The following is a 21926-nucleotide window of genomic DNA, read 5'->3' on the forward strand; positions in this document are numbered from 1 at the left end:
TAGATTGATATCCTGAAGTTTTTAATTTGATTCCTTTTATATGTAATGGGAAGTTTCACAGATATTTTCCTTCTTATAAGATTTCCCTCTGGTTACTCACTTCGCTCAGGAAATAAATAAGTGGCTGTGAGTGGTCTTTTGGAATGAGTGATCTTGATGGTGCAGTTTTCTCATTTTGTATTTATTTTCTCATTATTTGTGTTATTAATCTAAGTTTTAAAGTGTTGAAGAATACCTCAAATAAGAAATTGAGAGCGTTTGAGGCATTTAGTGTTAGAATTAGTACATTTTCCTCAGCTCTCGAAAGGTTCAGCTGATAAATATGGTACTAAGTCATACGACCAGAGAGGCTCCAGGTTCAATCCTTGGTCTGATCTGAATTATTTGATCTCAGTCAGGCAGCTTTGCAGGGGAGTAGTTGACCTCACATCTCCCAGGCTGGGGAAGGGGAAAATCATCCAGTGTTCCTGTTCCTGGCTGCTATGGAGTGACACCTACTGGAAAATGCATATGTATGGATGTTGGGTGAGTAAAAGATTGGACTCAGCTGTGGCTCCCATTCCATAGTTGAATAGCCTTCCAACACACTGCCGAGACTCACAGAGGAAGAATTGCCACTCGGGGTGGGTGGGTGGGGTGTTACCAGAGAAAACCTAGCACTCATGACACTGCACCACAGCAAGAGTCATTGCCTTCAAGAGAGGAGATTAAAAAGCATTTTTTTTTCATTTGGAGAATGAAGTATGGTGCATTGTTAGAAATGTATTTTTTCTGTAAGTTTTGCAGATGCATCATTTAAAAATTATTAAATTTTACTAAATGAAGAGGAAGTGCAGGGCTGAGAGAAAGAAATCCCCTGTGTGTACAAAGCATGTCGCAAAGTAAATTTAGTTACAAGGTCAAAGGAGATTACAGTTTAACATTGATGACAATATTTAAAATTAAAATACTCTTTGGGGGTAAAAATCTATGGTAATACTATTATTTTTGGTGAGGTTACTTGTATAAATAATACCAGAACTGAAAGTTACAGTGTGCAATAACCATTTTAAAAATTATTTTTTCAGTTCTGCTTTTAGATTGAAAATCGCTGGAATAAATTGTGCTGGCAGTTTTAGGAACAAGAAATAACACAGTCAGCAAGATAGTTGGGCTGGCTCATGTGTAAGTGCATGAACTCCCTCAGCTCTATCCCAATTCATTCTGTCAGCTCTATCCCAATTCACTGCCACAGCTGTATCCCAATCCATTCCCTCAGCTCTATCCCAATGCACTTTCACAACTCTAACTGAATCCAATCTCTCAGTTGTATCCCAATCCATTCTGCTTTATTCCAAAGCACTCTTTCTGATCTATGCCTAACAATGTTGTCATCTCTAAATCAATTCATCCCCCAGCTTTATCAATTCTGCTCCATCCAAATCCATTATCTCAGCCTTATCCCGATCCAATCTCCCAGCTCCAGCCCTATCCACTCTCACAGATCTATCCTAATCCATTGTCACAGTTCTTACAACTTTATCGTGATCATTTTCACAGTTCTATCCAGATTTATTCTCACAGCTCTATCCTGAAATATTCCCACACATTTACCCCAGTGTGCTCTCATAGCTCTATCCCAATCTACTCTCACGGATTTATGTCGATCCATTCTCGCACCTCTATCCATATCCTTTCTCACAGCTCTACCCCTACCCCTTCTCATAACTCTATCCCAATTCACTCTCAGCTCTACCCCTAGCCCTTCTTATAACTCTATCCCAGTTCACTTTCTTAGCTCTATCCCTATCCCTTCTCATAGCTGTATCCCAATCCACACACTTCTATATATGGGATAGATCTGTGTGGATTGGGATACAGCTATGAGAAGGGATAGCTTCTCATAACTCTATCCCAATCCCTTCTCACAGCTCGATCCCAATCCCTTCTCACAGCTCGATCCCAATCCCTTCTCACAGCTCGATCCCAATCCCTTCTCACAGCTCGATCCCAATCCCTTCTCACAGCTCGATCCCAATCCCTTCACACAGCTCGATCCCAATCCCTTCTCACAGCTCGATCCCAATCCCTTCACACAGCTCGATCCCAATCCCTTCTCACAGCTCGATCCCAATCCCTTCTCACAGCTTGATCCCAATCCCTTCTCACAGCTCGATCCCAATCCCTTCTCACAGCTCGATCCCAATCCCTTCTCACAGCTCGATCCCAATCCCTTCTCATAGCTCGATCCCAATCCTTTCTCGCAGCTCGATCCCAATCCCTTCTCACAGCTCGATCCCAATCCCTTCTCACAGCTCGATCCCAATCCCTTCTCACAGCTCGATCCCAATCCCTTCTCGCAGCTCCATCCCAATCCTTTCTCACAGCTCGATCCCAATCCCTTCACACAGCTCGATCCCAATCCTTTCTCGCAGCTCGATCCCAATCCCTTCTCGCAGCTCCATCCCAATCCTTTCTCGCAGCTCGATCCCAATCCCTTCTCACAGCTCGATCCCAATCCTTTCTCGCAGCTCGATCCCAATCCCTTCTCATAGCTCGATCCCAATCACTTCTCACAGCTCGATCCCAATCCCTTCTCACAGCTCGATCCCAATCCCTTCTCACAGCTCGATCCCAATCCCTTCACACAGCTCGATCCCAATCCCTTCTCACAGCTCGATCCCAATCCCTTCACACAGCTCGATCCCAATCCCTTCTCACAGCTCGATCCCAATCCCTTCTCACAGCTCGATCCCAATCCCTTCTCGCAGCTCGATCCCAATCCCTTCTCGCAGCTCGATCCCAATCCCTTCTCGCAGCTCGATCCCAATCCCTTCTCGCAGCTCGATCCCAATCCCTTCTCGCAGCTCCATCCCAATCCCTTCTCACAGCTCGATCCCAATCACTTCTCACAGCTCGATCCCAATCCCTTCTCACAGCTCGATCCCAATCCCTTCTCACAGCTCGATCCAAATCCCTTCTCACAGCTCGATCCCAATCCCTTCTCACAGCTCGATCCAAATTCATTCTCACATTTCCATCCCAATCCTTTCTCACAGCTCTATCTCAAACGTTTTTTTACAGCTGTATCTCTACTTTTTTCTCACAGCTCCATCAAAATACATTCTATCAGCTCTCTCCAAATCCATTCTTTAACTTCTAACTCAATTCTTTCACACTATACTGTGATTGACCTGAGAGTTTTTGATGTGGCATTGGAAGGGGAGACATGGGACTTGATTTTGCTGGTTCAGGGCATCTCACAGCATGCCCCGGCAGATTTTTTTCTGAACCCTTCATCTCGAGGAATGTTTGCGCCATAACTTGCTGGAAGTGTGAGTTGGTGATGGTGTGGTGTCGGCAACTGGGCATCTGGGACTTTAATTAACAGTGGGACCAACAGTCTATCTCATTAATCAATGAGATTTAAGGGTTGAGAAAGAAACAGAGGAACAACAGAGAAGGTGGATGAATTAGAGTGGGTGAATTAGAGTCAAATCAGATACAGAAAGAGAAACAAAGAGGGACAGAAAAATTGGATTAAGAGAGAGAGAGAAAAAAAAACAGAAAAGAAAAATAAGAAACAAAAATTAAAAATTTGACGTTTTTAAAATCTCTAATAACAATTGACTACATGTAGGAATGAGATTGAATATTTTAAATTGTTCCCATTCTGGGCCAGAGAGGTTGATTGGCATTACATTAACAATTATCACGTCATTAAAAAGGTAGTTACGCTCTTAATTACCAGACTTAACATTCTGTGGCAAGTTTAATGGGCAGTTAACGTGCAAATCCAATAACTTCTTAAAAATAACGGGGAGGCTAAGAGCAAGATGCCGTTTGTGTGCAGCAAACGGCAGAGTTGCATAAATCGACCAGCAAGTTCTGGAGATTCGCAACTCACAGTGTATCTCTTAATCCCCATGAACTTGCTGGCCAATTTGCATATTAATAACGGCGTGCGTCGTTAACACGCCGTTATTTTTCCAGCAAGATCTGGATAAATAGTATCTGCAGGAATGTATAATAATGTTGGAAATAGTGACTTGTGGATAGCAAAATTAATTTGAGCGTAGCACTGTACAGTCAGTCCAAGCTCTGATTTCTATAGTGCTGGAGTCAGTCCCAGCTCTAATCTTTATAGTACTGTACAGTCAGTCCCAGCTCTGACTTCTATAGTGATGTAGTCAATCCAGCTCTGATCTTTATAACACTGTGCAGTCAGTCCCAGCTCTGATTTCTATAGTGATGTAGTCAGTCCCAGCTTTGATCGTTATAGCACTGCACAGTCAGCCCAAGTTTTGATTTCTATAGTGATGTAGTCAATCCAGCTCTGATCCTTACAGCACTGTACAATCAGTCCCAGCTTCAATTTCTATAGTACTGTAATCAGCACCAGCTCTGATCTCTAGCATGCTGTACTCTCAGTCCCAGCTCTGATTTCTATAGTCAGCCCCAATTCTGATCTTGATTGAGCTGACTGCCAGTACTAGCTCTGATCTCCATCGTGCTGTTCAGTCTGTTCCAGCTCTGATCTCCATAGTGTGTGAGCATTGAGTGTGGTGGCAGAGGTTGCCAGCACTGGTAGAACTGAACCCCAGCAAGAGTATGCCGGAGAAGAGGCGTGAGGAAATTGGTGAGGCAAAAAAGAGAAATAAGATAAATGAAAGGAAAAGAAGTGGAAAAATAAATGGTCAATAAAAGAGTGATTTTCATTGTCAAGACTCCTTTAAATGAAGGGTGGTCTCAACACCAGGTTTCTAGTGTTCCATTCCTTGGCATTAATATCCCTAACAATGAGGAGCACAAAATTCACAAAAAAGTTACTAAACAGAATGCTGACCAGTGAGTTATTTTTAAAGTGACTCTGGCTGAGTAGCGTCTCTCATTCCTGGCAAAGTACTTTCACATTCTAAAAAAAGAGAAATACTTCCGAGTCATCAAAATTGTCTGATTACCAAACTCAGAATTCTTAAGTGTGAGAAATAGAATTCAATGCTCTGCACAAATCATTGCTGATTAGTGTATGATGGGATGGAGAAATCAAAGCATCAGGTGAATCAGGGGAGGAGATGTGGCAAGATGGTGAGCTGTGCCTCATTTCAAGGATTGATGGGACATTGTTCAGGGCCCTCTGCTTCAATGAGCTGCCCAGTCAATCATACCATAGTTTTTTATTTGTTTCCCAAATTTTCCCCTTTTTTTCCTTTTCTCTTCTCCTGACAGTCCTGGCTTCTGCTGGGGTACAGTTCCACAGGAACCATCAGCTATCCACTGCTTCTATCAAGTCACTATTGTTAAACTGTAAGCCTGAACAGTAGCTATCAGAGAGCTGTTCAACCGAAGAGGCATCCGTTAACTGCACAGACCAGGGATAGAAGCTGGGATCTTCTTGTCGGTACCATTTGGTGCTATAATTGGGAGTGTATTCACCAATTGAGAAATTGGGGGAATCACAGCTATAATTTTATGACAAGGTTCTTCATGCTTTTTACACATTCTAACCAAATGGTTAGCACTTGCTAACCCCAAATACAAGCTATCTATATGAGGTTGTAAAGATTATTTTAGGCTGTGGTAGTGCACTAAGCAGTCCAAAACCCTGGCTGTTGCAATGAGTGTTTACTCTGCACTCTCTGAGAGATGACTTCAATTCAGAATTTTAAATTTTCCATGTTTAAAGCTCATTGTTCACACAAATGCTGTCTTTGTCCTTCCTCATTCATCCAAAAATGACATGTAAGAAAGATAGGAAAATTAAATGTATATGGTCCCTTTACATGTCTCTCAGAAACATCTCAAAGTGCTTCACATACTATGAATTATTTTGAAATACAGTGACTGCTGCATATGTGGCAGCCATTTTGTACACAGCAAGATCCGAAAAACAGCAGCGAGATTTGGAGTTGATCGAGGGAGGAATGTCAGCCAGGAGAACTCGCAGCTCTTCTTTGAACAGTGCATAGGATCGTTAACATCCACTTGAACTGCTGAAACAAACAAACTGAGCATCAGCTTAACATCTCATCTGAAGGACATCACCTCAGTACTGCATTGGTGTCAACATAGATTAATGGGCCTTAATTTCCAAGAGCTACTGCCATAGACCATCAGAAAATCAGGTGTGTGTTCTTGAGCGCCTGATTTTCCAATTTGAAATTTGGGACTTTTTCCAGAGACCCTCACTACCAGAATGCAAGGATGGCCTAATTTTATATCAATGAGGGCTTGTGGGCCCTCATGCAATTTTCTGATATCTGACGATATTCTGCCTCCACCATAAAAATACCACATGCAGAGGTAGAATTTCTGCAGGGTTGCTCTGATCTCCCAACGTAACTTTAGTAGAAGACTGGTGGAAACCGCAGAGAAACGGTTTAAACGCCTGTTTATGCCATTTCTAAGGGGCTTCTGACGATCTTCCACTGAAGTTAAAGAGGAAGATCAGGAGAACTCCTGTGGAAATGACTGGCAACAGAATTTGAAATCAGCAAAAAGGTCTCTTAAAGCTGACTCTACATTTTGTGGGCCATTTTTGAGCAATGTTTTTCAGTGCAACCTTTCAAGTGCTTTACATTGGATATTGTGCATTCTTTTTATTTTCCTCCTTGGAGGTTACTTTCTGCAATATTTAGACAAAAATTGTAGCAGCAGCAATTAAAATTGTGAAATAACTGCCGCTTTGTGTGCACCAACTTCAATCTTTGTGGCTTTTGCTAACTTAACCAAGAACTCTGCTTAGGGACAGGAAGTTGCAGGGCCCCCTTCAGTGCCTCCTTGTTATGTGTCACGTTGCCCTGCAAACAGATGAATATTGTAGAGTTGTTGGAACTTCGAAGAACACAGACATCGATACCCAAATGCCCACCATATATTCCAACTTAGAAACATAAGAACATAAGAAATAGGAGCAGGAGTAGGCCATACGGCCCCTTGACCCTGCTCCATCATTCAATAAGATCATGGCTATTCTTTGACCTCAACTCCACTTCCCCGTCCAATCCCCATATCCCTTGATTCCCCTAGGTCCAAAAATCTATCTATCTTAGTCTTGAATATACTCAACGACTGAGCATCCACAGCCCTCTGGGATAGAGAATTCCAAAGATTCACAGCCCTCTGAGTGAAGAAATTCCTCCTCATCTCAGTCCTAAATGGCCGACCCCTTATCCTGCGACTATGCCCCCTAGACGCTCCAGCCAGGGGAAACAACCTCTCAGCATCTACCCTGTCAAGCCCCCTCAGAATCTTATATGTTTCAATGAGATCACTTCTCATTCTTCTAAATTCCAGAGAATGTCGGCCCATTTTACTCAATCTCTCATCATAGGACAACCCTCTCATCCCAGGAATCAATCAAGTGAACCTTCGTTGCATCGCCTCTAAGGCAAATTTTTCCTTCCTAAACTGTGCACGGTACTCCGGGTGTGGTCTCACCAAAACCCTGCACAATTGTAGCAAGACTTCCTTACTTTTGTACTCCAACCCCCTTGCAATAAAGACCAACATGCCATTTGCTTGCTGTACCTGCATGCTAACTTTTGTGTTTCTTGTACAAGGATACCAAGATCTCTCTGAACACCAACATTTAATAGTTTCTCACCATTTAAAAAATATTCTGCTTTTCTATTCTTTTTACCAAAGTGAATAACCTCACATTTCTCCACATTATACTCCATCTGCCACCTTCTTACCCATTCACTTAACCTGTCTATATCCCTTTGCAGACTCTTTGTGTCCTTCTCACAGCTTACTTTCCCACCTACCTTTGTATCGTCAGCGAACCTCGATTACATTCCATTCGGTCCCTTCATCTAAGTCATTAATATAGATTGTAAATAGCTGAGGCCCAAGCACTGATCCTTGCGGCACCCCTGTAGCTACAGCCTGCCAACCTGAAAATGACCCGTTTATCCCTACTCTCTGTTTTCTATCCGTTAACCAATCCTCTATCCATGCTAATATATTATCCCCAACCCAATGAGCCCTTATCTTGCATGACAACCTTTTGTGTGGCACCTTATGAAATGCCTTTTGAAAATCCAAATATACATTACATCCCCTTTATCTACGCTGTTAGTTACATCCTCAAAGAACTCTAGTAAATTTGTTAAACACGATTTCCCTTTCATAAAACCATGTTGACTCTGCCTAATCATATTATGATTTTCTAAGTATCCGCTTACTACGTCGTTAATAATGGATTCTAGCATTTTCCCGACGACTGATGTCAGGCCAACTGGCCTGTAGTTCCCTTTTTTCTTTCTCCCTCCTTGAATAGCGGAGATTGTGAGCCTTAGCAAATGAGCAATCAGGGTGGAACTGAGTGCGGGCAGCTAGTGAACAATGTAAGCTTCTCGTTTGCTGTTGCTTCCCCTCTTGGTTGTGCTTCAGACCAAGTCATTGAACAGATAAGAGGGCTGTCAACTACTGACACGGTTATTTATAGGACACCACATTACTAGTTACTGAAATAGATGCGAGGAGATATTTCAGCCATGTGCAGAAGTAACAGTGCTCTTCGGTTCTGAAGGAAATGGTATACTCAGTGTAAATTAATCACCAAGCTTTGGAGGGGGGAGGTACTGTATTTTTCTTAAGTTGTAGCTAGAAGCTACAGATGAGAAATTAATGATATGTTGGAATCCTATAATAGTTTTGACACTTGACCGGTTGTTTCAGTTTTTATGAATACCTGTGTATTCATTCAGTTGTCTGCTGTAATCCCCAGCTACTCACTATTGCAAGGAAAAGGATAGAAGCACTGGTGATGCAGAGATACCTTTTACCTCTGTGCTGCTAAAGGGGAAATGTACCTTATTGTATTACCTCATAACTGTAGACTAAAGCACATGCAGCCAACCCAAATCTAATAATCATGAGTGCTCTGCAACCATTATCCAATATTCTGTCCATTGATATCATTGCAGCGTGCCCACAATTATCAGATATCGCTGGCTGTGTGCGAAGTCCAGCCTGCGATGCAAGACCCAGAAATGTTTATCCTCACATGTTCTCTTTTATTACCCAATTCATTTTAAGGGACAAAAAAAATCATGGGACGATGCGCATTCAAGTTCTCCACTCGCACAAAGCTCTGCACCAGAGTGCGAAAGATGAAAATTTACCACTGCATTTTATGAGCGTTATCAAGGTGCGGCCGGAGCAGAATGTGGCCAGATAGATAAAATGAAAGGTGAAGTCAGTTCAAATTGCCCTGCAGCATAGGGAACAAGCCAATTTAAATGAATTTCCAGTGTAAGCCCACCAGCACATTGATAAGTAAACTCTGATAAGTTTCCTGTCTAAACATGCTAGTTATCAGAGCAGCAAATTTCAATCTATCCAAAGTGTAAATCTGCTTGAATGTGGAGTTCACAGGAAGAATCTGGTGTAGGCCTGAATATGGCAATGGAAACAATGTGAAGAAAAGAGGATTCTGCCAATAATGCATTTAAGGATGAATAGACAAGTGATTATCTCTTTGTTCTTCCAGAAAAAAATCAACACTAACTCGGTGTCCTTGATTTGTGGTGTAACTGTTGCAACAGTGATGAGTGGAAATGTTAAGTGCCATTTTTAAAAATTTCATTCTTCAGTTCAAGTCGTATCCTCCTGGTTCTGAAATCAGAAAATGAAAAAAAGTTGAATCAGTGAAATTTGTATTTTCAGTTGCGCAAAGATCCACTAGAAACAGCAATGCAAGGACCCATGCGTCAGCTTGGCTAAGTGGTAGTGCTCTTGCCTCTTGAGTCAGAAGGCTTTTGGTCCTGGCCAAACTCCAGGACTTGCGTACCTAATCTACCACCTAATCAGCAGTAGTCTCATCTCAAAATCAGAAGGGTGTGGGTTCAAGTCGCACTCCAGACCTAGAGCAAACAATCTAGGCTGACTCTTCAGTGCAGCACTGAGGGAGTGCTGCACTGTTCGTGGTGCCATCTTTTTCCCAAGATGTTAAACTGACCACCTGTCTGTCCTCACCAGATGTGAAAGATCCCATGGCACTATTACAAGAAGGGTAGGGGAGATCTCCTGGTGTCCTGGCCAATCTTTATCCTCCATCCAACATCACTAAAACAGATGACCTAGAAATTGTACCCCGGTGCAGTGCAGGACCATGGCAAAATGATCAACGGACTCATTAGGACAGTACCGGCGAGCTGTAGGCGCCACTTGCAGCCCCAAAGGCAGCAAGATTGGCCAGCTCAGACCACTGGTTGAGTTCTCCAGGAGAGTCCAGGGGGAGGCAATGGGGAGAAGGGCATGTGATGGCAGGCAGTGGCCCACAGTTTTAATGTGAAGCCAGGAGGAGCACTCTTCCTGGCTCCACAATAAAGTAAATAAAAATCACTAACCTTACCTTTTGAGTGGCAGCCTCCAGCAGTCCCTTTAAGGACTGCTGATTTGGCTGCTGAGCACTTGAAGAAACTGACAGTGGTCATTTGCGAACCAATTTCTCAATGGGACCTAAAATAGGCTTTAGCCCTCCAAGTTGCATATGCAATGGGCCTAAAGTCAATTTCAGGCATGTGCAGCCCAACCCAAAACGGGTGTGACACTTTCAGTGCAGAATGGGCACGCGAGTGCCGCCCACCATATTGTACCCCTAAAATGGACACAACACCATCAAATTTTTTTTTATTGGACATGGTCTGGTCATTAATCTCATTGCTGTTTGTGGGAACTTGCTGTGTGCAAATTGGCTGCCACATTTCCCTACTTTAAAAGTACTTTATTGGCTGTGAAGCGCTTTGGGATGTCCAAAGGTCGTGAAAGGCCGTATATAAATGTAAGCTATTTCCTTATGATTGTGTTTGGGACCTTGCAGTGTTCAAATTAGATGCCACATTTTGCTACAAAAAACAAAAATCACTGCACTTCAGAAATAATTCCTTGGCTGTGAAGTGTTGAGGATATGAAAAGCCCGAAATAAATGCAAGTTCATTCTTTCTTTTATGAGGCAACCCCTTTACAATGCTGAGGTTGTAAAGGAATGTATACTGGAGGTAGCAAAAGCAAGATTTGACGAGAGTGTGATTCCATAACCACATGCCTCTTCGAAGTATAGTCTGATGTTTTTGAATCCATACTCATGGATCATGTACACATGAATGGATTAATCATGCAATGTAACTGGCATTGCACAGTTGTTTGTTTATAGATGGTAAAGCATTTGCTGATGAGCTATTATTGAAAAATTGCTCATGAGTAATTTAACTTTTTATGCAATTGTCACAATTTCTCCAGGAGCAAGAGCTCAGTGTCAAAGAAATAGTATCCATAACCACATATAGAACTCCTGCGATGGTGGGATGTGAGAAAGGTTCAGTAGTCAAACTCAAGGAACAAAATCCAGGTCTATTAGGGAATCATTGTATCAATCTGTGCTTTGTGCAAATATCAAAGCAACATTGCGGACATCCTGTAAATGGCAATAAAATTAGTCAACTACATTCACTGTAAATCAGAGCTGCGACATCAGCTTTCTTAACTTAAGTTTCTGTTGCATATAATTTCATGAAACACTGTGATGTCAGATGGCTAAGAAAAGAATGTATGTTAAATTGACTATGGACAATGAGAGAAGAAATCAAAAAACAACGAAGGCAGAAAATCCTGTTTGAACTGAAGCTCCGTGTACAAGCTTCCAGAGTAAGCTGTAGTTGTCTCAGACAGATTTTACCTCAAGAGAGTTTCTTCGTTTCCCACAATGGCAGTGGAGATGCCAGTTAGTGTTGGTAATGGAGAATCCCCACTTGGATTGTTTTGCTGGCTTCCTGCAGAGCCTAAGGAAAGAGTCAGACTTTGAATTAGTACTGCTCACCCTTGAAGCATTTTCACTGTAGCCCAGAGGCAACCGGAACTTGCAAATGTAACTTTTTATCTGAACAGGGGAAACTTAAACTGGAATTTGACAATGACCTCAACAGTCAAAGGACTCTGGGAAGGACTTGTAGAAAAACACTAGTACCTAACTCTTAAAGCTCTTGCCATTGCCATTTTCCCAATGTTTGGCTGCATTTGGATTTGTGAGTCTTCATTCAGTACTCTGAGTCTACTATGAATCTATATATGAAAAAAATTGTTTGAATATTTTTTCACATCTTTCAGTATGAACCAGGCTTGTATCACATCAAAGATATTGTGAAAAAGTAGATCATTAAAGATCAGTCTGTTCTTGTTCATTGTTCATCTTCAGTAGCATCTTCGAAAGTAAAAAGACTACACCAGTGTACAGATACCTCCCTGAAGGAGGGACTGAGACACAATAGTCAGTGTAGAGATATCTCTCCCAGGAAGGACCAAATAACCAGTTAGTGTGCAGATATCTTCTTGAAGGAGGCTAAAACATACCAGTCAGTGTATCAGTATCTCACTGTGGGAGGAGATCGCAAGGAACCAGTCAGTATACAGATATCTCCATGACCATGGGCCTGAGAGAGGCCATTTAGTGCATGATTATCTTCCTAAAGGGAGAGACTGAAAAGAAACAGGAAGTGTACAGATATCTCCCAGAGGAAGGAACTGAAAGACACAAGGCATAGGTCAGTATACAGGTGTCTCCCTGAGGAACTCTTTACCAGAACTCTCATACCTGACCTTTCAGCAGATGCCATATTGTCCCTTTCTAAGAATGTCCCTTCTTCATCTACCTTACTAGATCAGTCTTTATAAAACATTCTTAACTGTGGTTGAGGGTCTCACCTGTCTTCCAAATGGTACTGGGATCAAAAACCCATGGGTGGTCTATCCTGAGATAAGTGCGGGATGCGCCTACTGGTGACCTCCAGCACTGAACCTATAGACCTAGAAATTTGAGCACATCCAAAAGTAGGCAGTGCAGGGAACAATTCCTGCACCTGAATGGATAGCTTCCTGGACCTCTCTGAGAAGCAGTGCATACGGAGGCTCAGAGTCAATCGTCAGGTAGTCGCAGCCTCCTTCATGCCGAGCTGCTCCCAGTTGGTCCAAGCAGCATCTCCTTACCCGTTGCTGTCAAAGTCACCACTGCCCTCAACTTCTTCGCCTCCAGGTCGTTCCAGGGTGCCACCAGGGACATCGCTGGGGTCTCTCAGTCGTCTGCACACAAGTGCATAAGGCAGGTCGCCGACGGCTTGTTTCGCAGGGCCTCGCACTACGTCAACTTCCCCATGGATGACCTCAGCCAGATGAAGAGGGCAGTGGGATTCCACGCTGTGGCTGGCTTCCCACCGGTGCAGGGTGTAATCGATTGCACCCATATAGCAATATGAGCACCTCCACACAAGCCAGGACTGTTCATCAACAGGAAGGGCTATCACTCCATCAACACTCAGCTCATCTGTGGCCACCGCAAGAGATTCCTTCACATGTGCGCCAGATACCCTGGCAGCTGACACGATTCCCTCATCCTCCAGAAGTTCAACATCCCGCCCCTCTTCCATGCACCGAACACCCGCAAGGGCTGGCTCCTCTGGGACAAGGAATACCCCCTGCACACGTGGCTCGTGACACCTCTGAGGAACCCCACCACCGAGCAACAGCATTGATATAATGACAGCCACATCGCTACTAGGTCGATAATTGAGCATGCTATAGGGCTGCTCAAGATGCGCTTCAGGTGCCTTGATCATTCTAGGGGAGCGCTTCAATACGCACCAGACAGAGTGGGACGCATTATAGTCGTGTGTTGTGCCCTGCACAACATGGCACAACAGAGAGGGGTGCCGCTGAAGGAGGCCCCATCCACATCTGCCACCCACATTGAGGAGGAGGAGGAGGACGAGGCAGAGGAGGGGGAGCAACCCATGGGCAGAACAGCAGCTCACCTGGCTGCTCGTGAGGCCAGGAAGTCACTGATATGTGAATGGGTCTCCTAACATCAGACAGTGTGAAGAGTCCAGTCCTCATCACCTGGACAGAGCAGCGGCCACACCAGCAACCGCATCCCCCTCCCGCCCCCTGCACAAAATAGTCCTGCAACTACACATACACCCACTGTTGAGTGACCCAATGGGTGGCATCAAGTGTGGGCGTTCATGGTAAACCTCATGAAAGGGCCTTATTATACAAGCCAGTCAAGAATGGCCAAGACGTAGCAGTAGTGGTGACAATAATAATATTCAATGTGCCATTAACAAAAATCAAATATAAATAAAAAACATGACAAACCGTCAAACACCCTTGTGCATCCTCTTTGTGCTCACAAAACCTTCGCCTTTCGCTTACGACTACTCCTACGTGGTGCATCCCCTGTGGCTGAAGCAGAGGTAGTGGCAAAATGCTCTTGTTCATGCCCTGACCAATTAGATGCTTTGGGCGGACGCCCTCTGGGTTTCGGTGCCCGTGAGGGCCCCTCCAAAGACTGCTCCACCTGCACCTGTGCAGGGGCAGACTCGGCCACCTGGAGAGGAGGCAGCATTGCAGGTACTGGTTGAGAGGCAGGCAATGGGTGAGACATGGGGGCGCTTTGAGTGGCATCCCCACATCCATATCCCCTTTCGCCATCTTCCCTCCCCTGGGCCAGGCCCACAGCATTCCTACCACTCTGCTGGACGACAGTTTGGAGGACATGTGTGAAGCCTAGTAAGGCCAGTGCTAAGAGTATCTGCCTGCCTGTTTAAGGCAGCAGAATGTTGTTCACCCTGAGTCTGAAGGGCAGATGTGAGGGCCTCAATGGACTCACTGGTGAGCCATGCTTGAAGCTCCATGGAGGCTAGACTTCCCTCCATCGCAGACATTCCCGCACTTACCCACAACACTATCTCAGAGATGCCCTCACATCCCTGTGACAGTATCTCAGAGATGCCCTCCCTTTCCTGTGCCACCATTCCACTCATGCAGGAGTTGGACTCCTCCATCCTCTGCGCGATTGTGGAGTGTGCACATGGCACCTGTTCCAGCACCTTGCAAATGTGCTGCTGCCCCTCGATCATTCTCCTTTTCATGGATGGCCCCCAGGGTTCAGTATCTGTGTCCAGCTGAGCAGAGCCTGGAGAAGAACGCTCCCACTGACGCGGACTCTCCACAGCTGCCCCTGCCACCAGTGTTTGCTCTTGCTCACATGTGTGGTGACTCACCATGTGTGACCCCAACTAAGCGAAGACAGGAACCCACCGAGGTGTGTGTATCTGCGCTGGTGGGTGGCTCGCTCAGATGTGACGGTGTCCCCTCAGAGGCCGGAAGGTCCTCTGAGGAATCGCCCTCCGCCGTCACGGCGATCACTGAAGGCCCTGTAAGAGAACAGAAGGCAATATTAAGCATGATGACAGATGTTGAGGTGCTGAAGATGGGAAGGCATGTTAACATCAATTGATATTATGTGTGCTGAATGTTAAAGTTCTGTCACCAGCCTTTTTTCGGGTGCCAGTCTTGGCATCAATTCCAGAGCCTCCTGCTCCACGTCTGTGAGGACGACTAGATGTTATGGCCCCACTCCTCGCCGTCTCCCGCGCATTCTAGGCTCTCTTCTCCTATAAGGGGAGAAAGTAGAGAGACATGAGTGAGTGATCTAGACGTGGCGAACCGATAAATGCATTGGTTTGGGTGAGGCTGACCGTGAAAGAGATGCATCAGACGGTTAGTATGAGACAGAGCCATGACATTGTATGAGGATTGGGTTGAGTGGTCGTGGTGGGGTGAGTACTGGGGAGGTGAGGAAGTGGTGAGTAAGTGCAGGTAAATTGAGAATGAGGTTTGAGTGGGTGTAAGGAGTGATGTGATAGAGTAGTGTTGGCAGTGCAGAATGAATTGTGAGGTGGGGGCGGTGATGTGGAAGACGGAGTGTAGGAGAATAAGTGTCGGAGAATGAGTAAGTGTACTCACTTTGGCTGACCTAGTTAGGTCATTGAAGTGCTTCCTACACTGGATCCATGTGCAGGAGACGTTGCTGCGGCTGGTGACCTCCTATGCCACCTCGAGCCAGGCCTTCTTGGTGGCAGAGGCAGGCCATTTCCTCCCGTCCGCCAGATAGAAAATATCCCTCCTCCTCCTCCTCACTGCATCCAGTAACACCTGGAGTGAAGCATCAGTAAATCTGGGAGCAGCCTTTCCCCTGGGCTGCGCCATTCTGCAATTTTGGGTGTTTGCTCCAGGAGTAGCATTGGAGGACTGCCCCATTAAATAGGGCTCGTCCAGCTGATAGCCTGTGATGCTGGTGCACAGTCCGCCCGCTGCTCAGGTTTACGACAGGAATCCTGGAAGCCACGGTAAGTGGCTCCAATTTGCCCGTGATCGCGTGGGGAACGGACGGATTTTACTGAGCAGGTTACCCAAGTGCCCAGTTGCCGCCGCCGCTCCCCCCCCCCCCCGGCCACCGCTGCCATCCCACCTCCCTGATAATCTTGGGGCCTTTGTATCTGTCTTCACAGTAGAAGACAGAAAAAAATATACCAGAAATAGTGGGGAACCAAGGGTCTAATGAGAATGAGACAGTTAAAGTAATTAAGATAAGTAAAGAAAAAGCACTGTAGAAATTAATGGGACTAGAAGCCGACAAATCCCCTGGACCTGATGGCCTACATCCTAGGGTTTTAAAAGAGGTGGCTGCAGAGATAGTGGATACATTGGTTTTGATCTTCCAGAATTCCCTAGATTCAAGAACGGTCCCCATGGATCGGAAGGTAGTAAATGTTACCTCGATATTCAAGAAAGGAGGGAGAGAGAAAACAGGGAACTATAGGCCAGTTAGCCTGACATCAGTAATAGGGAAAATGCTAGAATTTATTATTAAGGACGTAGTAACAGGGCACTTAGAAAATCATAATATGATTAGGCAGAGCCAACACAGTTTAAAGAAAGGCAAATCGTGCTTGACAAATCTATTAGAGTTTTTTGAGAGTGTAACGAGCAAGGTAGATAAAGGGTACCAGTGGATGTAGTATATTTGGATTTTCAAAAGGCATTGAATAAGGTGCCACATAAGAGGTTGTTAGACAAGATTAAGGCTCATGGGTTTGGGGGTAATATATTAGCATGGATTGAAGATTGGTTAACGGACAGAAAACAGAGAGTAGGAATGAACAGGTTTGGCAGGTTGTAACTAGTGGAGTGCCCCAAGGATCACTGCTTGGGCCTCAGCTATTTATAATATATATCAATGACTTAGATGAGGGGACCAAGTGTAATGTATCCAAGTTTGCTGATGATACAAAGCTAGGTGGGAAAATAAGCTGGGGGGAGGACGCAAAGAGGCTGCAAAGGGATAGAGACAGGTTAAGTGAGTGGGCGAGAAGGTGGCAGATGGAGGATAATGTGGGGAAATGTGAAATTATCCACTTTGGTAGGAAGAATAGAAAAGCAGAATATTTTTTAAAAGGTGAGAGACTAAGAAATGTTGATCTTCAGAGGGATTTGGGTGTCCTTGTACATGAATCATAGAAAGTTAACATTCAGGTACAGCAACCAATTGGGAAGGCAAATGGCATGTTAGTCTTTATTGCAAGGAGAATTGGAGTATAAGAGTAAGGTGGTCTTTCTGGAATTATATAGGGCTCTCATGAAACCACACCTGGAGTACTATGTACAGTTTTGGTCTCCTTACCTAAGGAAAGATATACTTACCTTAGAGGGGGTGCAACGAAGGTTCACCAGATTGATTCCTGGAATGAGAAGCTTGTCCTATGAGGAGAGATTGAGTAGAATGCGCCTATATTCTCTGGAGTTTAGAATAATGAGAGGTGATCTCATTGAAACATCTAAAATTCTTAGAGGGCTTGACAGGGTAGATGCTAAGAGGCTGTTTCCCCTGACTGGAGAGTCTAGAACTAGGGGTCATAATCTCAAGATAAGAGGTTGGCCATTTAGGATCGAGATGAGGAAAAATGTCTTCACTCAGAGAGCTGTGAATCTTTGGAATTCTCTACCCCAGAGGGCTGTAGATGCTCAGTCGTTGAGTCTATTCAAGATTGAGATCGATAGATTTTTGGACACTAAAGGAATCAAGGGATATGGGGATAGGGTGGGAAAGTGGAGTTGAGTTAGAAGATCATCCATGATCTTATTGAATGGCGGAGCAGGCTCGAGGGGCCGTAAGGCCTACTCCTGCTCCTATTTCTTATGTTCTTAGAATATGATCTGGTGTATCAGCTTGGCTCAGTGGTAGCACTTTTGTGTTTGAATCATAAAGATTGTGGGTTCAAGCCTCATTCCAGGCTAACACATTGGTACAGTACATGGAATGTGCTGAATTGTTGCAGATGCTGTCCTTCAGATGAGATGTTAAATCAAGGTCCCGTCTGCCTGTTCAGGTGGATGTAAAAGATTCTATAGTACTATTTGAAGAAGAGCAGGGAGTTCTCCTGGTGTTCTTCAAAAGAGATTATTGTTTGTTATTAATGGGTGGGTCGACTGCCACCAGTCGACCCACCCAACAACAGGCCCCTATTTAATGTATACTCCTTTAACTGGCACAATAACAAGGGAAGCAAATTGAAGTTAGCATATCCCTATCAACTGCAATTGGTTCATTTATGCCTTAACCAACACCACCAAAACAGATTAACTGGTCATTGTTCTTTACGGGACCTTATCTATCTATATATATATATATATACATACAAGTTTTTTTTCTTTTTTTCTTGCTGGTCCCAGGTGACCACATTATGATGCATCTCCAGCCACCTCTGCCCTGCCCAGATGGGTTCATTGGCATATTCATGTCCTTGATCTAAGCTGACACTCTGGTGTAGTACTGAGGGGTGCTGCATTACTGGATGTGCCATTCTTTGAATGGAATGTTACGGCTCTGTTGACCTTTTCAACTGGTTGTTAAAAATCTCTTGGTACCGTTCAAAGATGAGCAGGGAGTGTTCCCAGTATCCTGGTTAGCATTCCTTCATAGAAAGAATCCTACAGCACAGAAGGAGGTTATTTGGCTCATCGTGCCTGTGCCGGCTCTTTGAAAGAGCTTGCTCCTGAGCTGTCCCTTCCACCAGTACCTGCTGCTGCTCACTCGTGCTCGGTGTTTCACCACACTATCTAACTATCTGTGCCTCACGAGCTAACCCACTTGGGATACCAACGTTATGCTGGGGTGCTTGGGAGAGATGGAGCACGTGATGATGCAGCCTCTAAAGTGTCTTCTACAGGAGCCTCTTGCTGCAGAGAAGGACCTAAAGGAAGGCGGAAAAGGACAAGAATTAGAATGGCACTAAGAAATTATAAACAATTTTACAACACCAAGTTATAGTCCAACAATTTTATTTGAAATTCACAAGCTTTCGGAGGCTTCCTCCTTCCTCAGGTGAATGTTGTGGAAATGAAATCCTCGAATCCTTCGCTTTTATAAATCACAGAACAATACCTGGTGATTACAGATAGTCTTTCCAACTGCCCGTTGCCACGGCAATCACAGTGTGCAGACAGAGAGGTGTTACCTAAAAGGCCACCGAATATACAAACCACCAAAAAAAAACAGAGAGAGAGGCAGAAACAAACATAGAAAAGACAGCAAATGACCCGTTATATTAAAAACAGATAACATTTGTTCGCTGGTGGGATAACGTGTAGCGTGACATGAACCCAAGATCCCGGTTGAGGCCGTCCTCATGGGTGCGGAACTTGGCTATCAATTTCTGCTCGATGATTTTGCGTTGTCGTGTGTCTCGAAGGCCGCCTTGGAGTACGCTTACCCGAAGGTATGCTTACCCAAAAGTATGCTTACCACCGACCTTCGGGTAAGCATACTCCAAGGCGGCCTTCGAGACACACGACAACGCAAAATCGTCGAGCAGAAATTGATAGCCAAGTTCCGCACCCATGAGGACGGCCTCAACCGGGATCTTGGGTTCATGTCACGCTACACGTAACCCCACCAGTGAACAAATGTTATCTGTTTTTAATATAACGGGTCATTTGCTGTCTTTTCTATGTTTGTTTCTGCCTCTCTCTCTGTTTTTTTTTGGTGGTTTGTATATTCGGTGGCCTTTTAGGTAACACCTCTCTGTCTGCACACTGTGATTGCCGTGGCAACGGGCAGTTGGAAAGACTATCTGTAATCACCAGGTATTGTTCTGTGATTTATAAAAGCGAAGGATTCGAGGATTTCATTTCCACAACATTCACCTGAGGAAGGAGGAAGCCTCTGAAAGCTTGTGAATTTCAAATAAAATTGTTGGACTATAACTTGGTGTTGTAAAATTGTTTACAATTGTCAACCCCAGTCCATCACCGGCATCTCCACATCATGACTAAGAAATTGGACATCAGTAGGTGACAGTCTTGAAAATGCAACTTGAAGTTGTGAAGCTTGCTGTATATTTGCTGAGGTGGATGAAGAGTTGTAAGTGATAAGCAGACACCCAGCTCAGGTAAGGCATTAGCCTCACCTTCCCTGATACTCATGGCTCTGTCTGTGCTAGTAATCTTCAGAGCTTCTTGCTCTACTTGGGTGAGGACTATAATGTTGGGTACTTCTCACTTCTCCCCCGGACTTGATCCTCTCCCTCACATTATGCATTATCTTGTCCTGAAGAAAGAGAGGATGAGAGTTAGTGAGTGGCTGTTGAAAACGTAAGTGGAGATGTGTGGGACTGGTGCATATAGTGCATGTGCTGAGAGGTGGAGAAGAAGCAAGATGGATTGAGGATGGGGAAGTGATAAATTTAAAGCCAAGTGTGTGGAATGTGAAGTGAGGATGGAGTCCTGTGAGGAGTTGATGGTTGTGCAAATGGTAGGATGTGAGAAGACAATGGTGTCAGTGTGTGATGCAAAGAAACCAAGAAAAGAAAAGAGTATGTTTGGAATGAGTATGCAGTATGCTGAAGGATGTGATGGAGGGGAGGGAATTGTTGAGAGTGGTTGGGGAGGGAGTGAAAGGAAGTAGTCAGGTGCTGTTGATTGAGATGAAGAGCTGTACTCAACTTTACTGCTCTTGTGAGGTCATTGCACCTCTTCCTGCACTGAAGCTAGATCCTGGGGCTGATGCTGGTGGCACTGACCCTGTCAGCCACCTCAGTCCAGGCTTGCATAAGTGTGGTCCTAAGGAATCTCCTATGGCTGCCGGGGAACAGTACCTCCCTTCTTGTCCTGACCTCCTTCGCCAAGACCACTAGGGAGATATCAGAAAACCAGGGGACAGCCCGCTGACTCATTTCTACTGCCATAATCCGTTCCAGCATTGTTCAACTGAACACTGTGCAAACACTGTCCATTTGTACCAGGCGATAAGTGGCCTAACCTGCTATCCTTAAAGGTGGCTGCTCCATAAAAGGACCCCAAAACTCTTTTTCTTTTAGTTTTGTTGGGCCAGGAGGGACAGGAGTGGCTCACTGCCTGCCCATGCCCCCACCCCTTTGGGATTTGCTCCCCCCACCCCCAAGCTTAACCTGCTGTCTGGCTCAGCATAGAAGCTGACCAATTTTCCATCCTCCCACAATCAGCAGGCTGCGGCAGAGCTCACTGGCTGGATTGAAATGAGGCCCGAATCTGAAAATGGTTGAGGCCTTTTGTCGCTGGATTTGGGCGGGTGGCCCAGCCGCTCCTCCGACTTCGCGCCCATTTATGGCGCACATTTAAAATCGCCTTCAATATTACAGAACTGTATCTTGCCCAAGAGTCACTCTCAGGAATGGTGCTACATGCTGATTTGAATCATGTTGCTTTTGGGCAATTGCCAAATACGGGCCAGGCACTTCCACACAGGAAAAGAAAGAAATTGGAAAGCTATAGACGAACAGTTGTATCGAATAGTTCTATTTTAATAAGTCTCTTTTACTTGCTGTATGGAAGCTGGAAACTTTCTCCTGATAGCATTCTATTCTCTTCTTTCGCTGGAAGAACTGAATCCCAGCTTGGCCAACATCTTACAGCTGGGCACATGAGGAATGGAGACTCAGAAGTAGTAAAGCTGCCATGGGGCATAGAAGAAGGGGACACCAACCGGGCTGTATATCACTGCAGTATTAGAAACTGCAAGTAGCTCTCATGGGTGCAGCAAAACCCTTGTGAATGGTTATTTAAACATG

The 21926-nt window shown here is 44.8% G+C and overlaps 1 long non-coding RNA gene across 4 annotated transcripts; it reads right to left on the reverse strand.

Moving 5' to 3' along the window:
- Positions 1 to 5695: 5695 nt before the first annotated feature.
- LOC137327678 (uncharacterized) lies at positions 5696 to 19044 on the reverse strand. 4 transcript variants are annotated; one of them, XR_010964510.1, is made up of 4 exons: positions 18520 to 19044; positions 11666 to 11768; positions 9497 to 9603; positions 5696 to 5972 (listed from the first exon to the last, which is right to left on the reverse strand). It is a non-coding gene; the product is annotated as an uncharacterized lncRNA (long non-coding RNA). The 4 variants fall into 4 exon arrangements; XR_010964509.1 differs by lacking the exon at positions 18520 to 19044 and adding an exon at positions 11959 to 12022; XR_010964507.1 differs by lacking the exon at positions 18520 to 19044 and having other exon boundaries at positions 11666 to 11946.
- Between the last annotated feature and the right edge of the window lie 2882 nt (positions 19045 to 21926).

The sequence above is a fragment of the Heptranchias perlo genome, chromosome 12 (assembly GCF_035084215.1).
Source record: "Heptranchias perlo isolate sHepPer1 chromosome 12, sHepPer1.hap1, whole genome shotgun sequence".
Lineage (NCBI taxonomy): Eukaryota > Metazoa > Chordata > Chondrichthyes > Hexanchiformes > Hexanchidae > Heptranchias > Heptranchias perlo.